Here is a 7,004-nt window from a genome sequence, read left to right as displayed (position 1 = left end):
TCCCCATTAAAAAAATTTTTTTCAGGGAGGTGATGATGCAATTAAAGGAACATATTCATCAAATCACAGACACATATGATTTTCATAAAGGGAGAAGAAAAATTTTATTTTTTTCTTAAAAAAATCAGCACATCTGGTTACATACTGTGACTGGGAAAATGCACGCGTCATCCTATGTTTTTGAAGATAGCAGTAAAGATTTATGATCTAATTCTGTAAATCTATGTCAGACTGCTATAAATTTAGGGATAATTTGCTTTGATAACTAACTGGAAAATTAGTGTCATTCCTAACAAGAAAGAGCATGTTTATAACAGAAACATGCTGTGATAAAATGCCCTAAGAACTAAATATCCTGGAAAGAATTTTAATTCTTATAAAGATAAGTAATTGAAGGAATGCTAATTCTCTGATTACTAGGAATGATTAGGAATGACTGTGCACCACAGCTACATACCAAATGTCTTGAAGAGTTTGATAGTATTTTTACAGGAAAGCTTATGAGTCTTTATGAATCTTTTTTTTTTTTTTTTTTCAGATGTGTTAATACACTTTGGTAAGTAAAGACACATAAGGAAAATGAACATTATATTGTGAAACATGGCCCCACAATCTTATAAAGAACTGTTATGAATGAAACACTGGAACATGCCTAGCAGTGCTGGAGTCATTGCAATCAGATGTTAGGCAGGCGAAGAACTCGGCAAGAAGAAAAGTATGTCAATAATTTGGTGGTCAAGAAGTATTTCCAGAATTACAGATGTCAATCTTTCAGTCTACAGTAATGATTTTAAAAAGCAATAAAAATGAAGCATTTCTGAGGGATATAAACCAGTTGCATGACATAAGAAAAAACATTCTCTGCATTTTAGATAATTCCAGAAGTTCATAACAAGTAACTGTGTGAATGAAGGGTAGAACGGAACAGCTGCTGAGTAATTTCATCTATCTTTTTTTGCCTTACATTAAAGAAGAGACCAAAACACAAAAGCTGTTAGGCTGATAACTATGAAAAAATGGAAGTAGTCACAGTCAAAAAACAGGAAAAGACTGTGGGGTTAGATGACATTTCCAGGTATGCCCCCCCTAGATGATAATTTTGTCATTTGTTTTCATACGCAGCGACAGTAACTTTCATGGTATTAGATATAATATTGCTTAGTTTTCAAATAATATCACTGTTTTGGTAAAAAATGTAGCTTGACATAAAAATGAACAGTTCAAGTATGATTGTGCAAAAGATAGACGATTTCAGTAAATTTAGAATTTCTTTTCTAGGACTATCTTGTTTTGTTTGAATGATAGATTTACAAGTTTCAAAAGCTGACTTTATTTTCCCAATCACTGCTCAAGTAACGTACACTATTAAACATAATTACATATATTTTATTTTATCAGAAGCTTTCATTTTTGGGGGAAATTTCCTAGAAATGTGACACTCATATTTACAGAAATACATGAAAAAAACCAGAATTCTGTTGTGTACACTACTGGTGTATTCTATGAATCTAGTATAAACTTCTGGACATTTAAATATGATACAATTCTTCCAAATAAATCCAGGAACATTTTTTTAAACTATGGTTTGTCCCTACTAATAATTGTTCTCTTGGCCATCAAGGGAACATAAAATCTTCATGAAAGTTTTGTCGTCTTTGTCATGAAAGTTGTTTTCCATGTTCATTTTCCTGACAAACCAGAAAAGGGACATGTACCACTTCACTCATCCAACACAATATTATGGTATTAGCCACAACACTCAGCTGGGAGCTCTTTGGTCTGACAGTGTGTCCTGAGGAGCATTCGGGGCATTTTGAACTCACAGTCCATGGGCTGTGGCATCCCTGAAGACTGCAGCATATTTTACCGGCCAACTTGGTCACAGTGAGGTAGGACAGAGCTGGCGCCGTGAAGACCCCACGTGTGATGTTAGCTCTGCCCTTCTTGCTCTTGGGGTAGCGATCACGAACTGTGAAAGGGAAATGTGTGCTGGAAGTAACCCTAGCGTTTGCTTCAGGGTAAGCCTCTGAACATGCTGTTTGTATGGTCGGGTGTAAGGGTGGAGCTACCTGTGAGATTACAGGAGGGAAAATGGATATGTAATTGATAACTTAGAATATTACTGTCCAACCATGATTTCCCATCCTCAGAGACCCAACAAGAACCAGTGGGAGGGAGCTGGAGACAACTTTTGATATACAGCCAGATCGGGCTAGTGCAATAAACACTCACTTCGGCAAAATAACCCCAGCTCTGAGTCTAGGAGGTTAAGTCAAAAGGCTGTCCCTCTTGGCTGCGGGCAATCAAACACCTTATGTGCAAAGGTCCCAGCATTTTCAAGAGCAGATGGTGCTTTTCTGTATGAAACGTTTAATGATGTGTGCTAATGAAGCTGGCGTTTACGCTGTTTTGGGACATAGGGGCCCTTTGCAGGCTCCAGGTACACTCTGTGCTCTTTTATCTGGTGGAGCTCAGTGAATGAAAAGAAATAAAAGAACTGTTATTTCGCTTGAAGGGAAATTCACTGCAGCCAGGGTGCCAAATGTCTATGTATATGTTAATCAACTCCAAATGTATCTGCAGGAAGAAAATTTTTTAAATGAGCTGCGTAATTCAACATACCCACCCAACCATCCTTAAGATTTCCTTCCTCCTGCAGTTGTTTACTATAGGAATGAGTTATTTTATCCCAAAGTGCTCAACAGTCACAACTGCTACTGATCTCTTTTGCAGCAAGAGGTCCTCATGAAGCCCTTGCTAGGTCAGCTTCCCACACGCCTGCTTGTAGACCTTCAGACAGTGAGGGGGACATGGGTGACAATCTTTACCAATGCTTTATTTTAAAACAACTTGTACAGAATCATGTAAGAAAGCTGTGATCCAGGCAAGAACAGACCAGAGCTCTTCTGTATGGCAATATCTACAGGAACCACAAAAGTGACCTTCTTCCTCCTGAAGAATCCTTCAAGCCTTCTGGAAGAAATATGCCAAGGAAGCCTTCAGTCACCAGCTATGGTAATCATGCCCTCAGCTATCCTCCTTTGCACTGTCCCACCTGTGCAGCAAAAGGACGGAGACTCCTGAAAAGCACCATGCCACGTCATGACGGAATGTCTCGGTTATAGGTGCAGGAGGACTGAAGTAAGATGAGTCGGACGATCTTAATTTTGTCCTTTTTTAACTGACAGATTTTTGACTTTGCAACCAGAGTAATGGTTTTATTTTAATGTTGTTAGATACATCGCCTATGTTTCTCACATAGGTTGAAAATAATTCTGTTGCAAGTATATGTGGCAATTTTATTATCAAATGTTATCTGTGTTGTCAAGCCCTGAGCATCCACAGTTAGCCTGAACTCCAAGTAACTACTGCAACTAGCAGGAGGAAGAGTTTAAGGAGGGAAGGTGTATTAGGGCCTTGTACTGCCTTTTTGAAATGTTTGGAGAGGCCTGCTTTGAGTCTCTGCTGATGTGGAGACGGTGGAAAAACACTTTGTTCATGCGGTTCCTTCAGAGCTGAGGATGTGCCCCTGAAGCCATGCAACACATCTGATGGAGAAAGTCTGCAAGGAAGGGAAGGTGGTTTAGCTCTCCCTCCCTGCTCTCTTGTACAGGAGGTTTTCTGCTCAGAGCTCCTGCTGTAGCAGGTGTTGCTGGTTATTTAGTTGTGGTGTCCGAGCGTTTGTGTGCAGTTGTTATTTTGGCATGCTGCCACGGCTTTGCTGACAGATGGGAATGACACCACACCTGTACCTGGGACGTAGACAAATGGAATTTCATGGGAGACACTAGAGATACTTATCTTCCAGAGCTTTCTTCTTGCTGAATTTCAAAGGCCTGCTGTAAGCAATGAAGACATGGGAACATTAAGCTGAAGGCCAAAATAAGATTTTTTTTTGTCTGATGAGAAATATTTGGCAAAGCATAGTTCCCTCACTAAAAATATATAGATATGAATATATGTCGTATTAGTTACAGAAGTCTTTTTTAGCTGTTCAGTAAATTAAGGTTTTTTATAATAAAACATTTATCTTTTACTGTTTGCAGTGAACACCATACTGGAGAACCAGATTTTGTCCGTGGCATGGAGTATGATGGCACTGAAAGGCTCCTTTCCTCATGAATAAGGACAGTCGCAACTTGGTAGATTGGAAATATAAAACAGATGGATGAATTTCTGGTTTAGTTTTAAAATTGCTATCTCTTTCTCAAAAGTTTTTTCTGGCTGCATGTGGATCTGAGCATAGTTTCACATGCTAGAAAACACATGGGGAATTTTATGTTTGCATCAACTCCCAGCAGGATTTTGCGTATGCACAGATAATCAAATTATTCACGTTTGTTGGACTGGGGGTAGAACTGTAACCCTCAATGGAGTGAATGCAGGGAGTTTAGAATATATCTCAAGCTTTTCTACATGTTTTCATTCAGTGTTGCAATGCTCTGGGAAAGCCATGGATTCACCTCAGCACGCTTCCTTGGAATCCTGAAGCTGGAGAATCGTATTTAAACCAGAAAATTCTTAGGACTGTTTGTTTATTTTTGTGAGCATTTCCTTTTAAAGCAAGAAGTGTACAGACAAGCCATCCAAAGTAAATAATTTGTAAAAGACATATTAAAGTAATGTTTCAGGTGACATAAGTAGTAGATTTCAGTTCAATCAGAAGTACAGAAGTGACCGTAAGGCTAATAGAAAAAGAAAGAACACACTGAAAAATGATCAACACTCTTCTAACAAGAGCTACTATGCCTGTTTAATATGGGATTGGGCTATCAAGTTTGTAATGTCCACTAGATAACTAATACCTGCTCAAAAGGCAACTGAACATGTAAGCTGTTTCCCCTAGAGTCACTGGGTTTCTTTCCACTGACTCATTGCTGCAGAGAAATGTACCTATTCCATTCCCTCAGCTGGCTTTAAAAATATTTTGAACAGTCTGTCAGATAAAAATGGTGCAAGTAGGCAATTTACACTGAGGTAAACCCCTTCTGTTCGAGTATTTATGAGGAAGTTATGAGAAGTTTTTTCTGATTCTGTTTCAGATAGTAAAAAAAAGAAAGGGAAAAGAAAAAACCCCCAAAACCACAGAAAGGGACTAATGCTGATCCAAGATTTCAAGAATATGTCTTAAAAATTATGTCAAAAAATTTATTAAAAAAAGAACACAGGCTATTACTTTAATTTCTGGATCAGTGCTATTTTTTAATATAAATTTACGATTTACTGTCAAAGTATTACCTCCCCCCTCAAGACTTTTTCTTCAGCAAAACTTTGCATGGGAATTTTTTAACAGCTCTATATTGTGTAATTGCAGTTAAAATTATTTTTTTTTTAAATTGACATGGTGAGACGTAGTATTAAGAGGAAAAAAACAAAATCCCCTGTTTACTAATTAAATCACACTGGATGCCATGAGGAATAATCATTAATAATGAAAATAAAATATGATTTAATAGCCACATAAGCACAGTGGGCAGGGCTGACATCACTTTTCCTGTGCATTTGTAACTAGATGATCTGTCGATGTGAGAATTTCAAGGGAACTGGCCAAGACTTTCAGAGCACAGCCCACTGTTTCTCATTCAACTGAGGTCTCAGAACTCTCAAAGATTTTATGCTGGCTTGAAATCTCGCAGCACTGCTGGTTAGGGCAAGCCCTGGTAGACGTTGCATCGAATGGGGGCTGAACAACTGCAGGAAATGGGATGACAAAAACAAAATGACGATTTGCAGCAAGGGTAGCAAACCCATGTGTGCTTAAGGCAAGACCAACACAGGGAAAGAGGTAAACAGCTACCCCTTCCTTACATGGGCTGTCTGGGATAATGGAAACATTTGGTTCCCACAGGGAAGACCCAAGGGAAGGAGAAGCACAGAGGCAGCATCCCTAGGGCCAGCGTGGCCCACGAGCTGGATGCCCGTGGTGCTCTCGGGTGCACTAGCTCCTGTGGATTCATTTTGGGAGTGCAACGTCATGATCCGTGTTGCCTCAGAAGGGTTGCTGGAGCACCTCCTTTCATCTCTCTGCTACTAGGGCTGGAACACACATGGGACACAGGCTCTGGGACCTGGGATCACACCCTTCCAGCCTCCCACCCTTTGTCCATGGCATTAGTAACATCTTTTCAGTAACTAATAGCAGTCTGCATACTCTGGGCTGGGAGCTGCTCTGTGGACAGGTGGGGGGAATTCAACATGGAAGGACACTTCCTCCATTACTTTTCATTGAGAATCAAGCTCTATCAGCAAAGATACCAATTCCTATCAGCAAAAAAAGCTGTGAGGTGACAACTTCAACCCCAGAGTTTAACAAAGTGCTCAGGAGCCCTGGGCTCCCACACTTGTCCTTCCTCTCATCACTTCTCCCAGGAGTGATGAAGTTTCCCTGAGCACTGACCCAAATGCAAGGAAAAACTTGTCCGTTCTTGCCTCCTTCTCTTCATGAAAGGGGGTAATCATCTAGGGAATAAAGATCTAGATTTACCAGATCATATTAGTAATGTGGGAGCTGGGATGTTCCACTGATTGTGAAAAATCCTTGGGTCAGGTTTCACGTCCACCATCACATCCATACAGCTTCTAACACAAGAAGATACAAAACTAGCCAGGGTCACTGGTGATACCACAGTATACAATTTAATCACAAACCTATTGCAAATTTGATTTTGAAAAGACTGCTTTCAGAATCATCACTGGCAACAGAAAAACAATATAGCAGCCTGAAACCCACTGGCAGGAGGAAGGAGCAGATGTTTAGCTCTGCAAATTTCTGAAGGCTTTCTCAATAATAGGCAGGAATCAGTTTAGCAGAATGAAGGAGAGCAGAAGCACGAGTAACTGCATGGAGTTAAGTAAGGGCAAATGTTAACTGTCTGGATAACCTCTGTGACAGCAAAATCTACAAGTCTGTGGAGAATTTTCCCAAAGAAAATGGTGATGCCTCTTTGACTGACATACATAGACTAGATTAAACAAAATACTTAATGTATAATAGACAAAAATCA

This window comes from Harpia harpyja, chromosome 6 (genome assembly GCF_026419915.1).
Source record: "Harpia harpyja isolate bHarHar1 chromosome 6, bHarHar1 primary haplotype, whole genome shotgun sequence".
NCBI lineage: Eukaryota > Metazoa > Chordata > Aves > Accipitriformes > Accipitridae > Harpia > Harpia harpyja.
Note: the sequence above shows the minus strand (reverse complement) of the source record.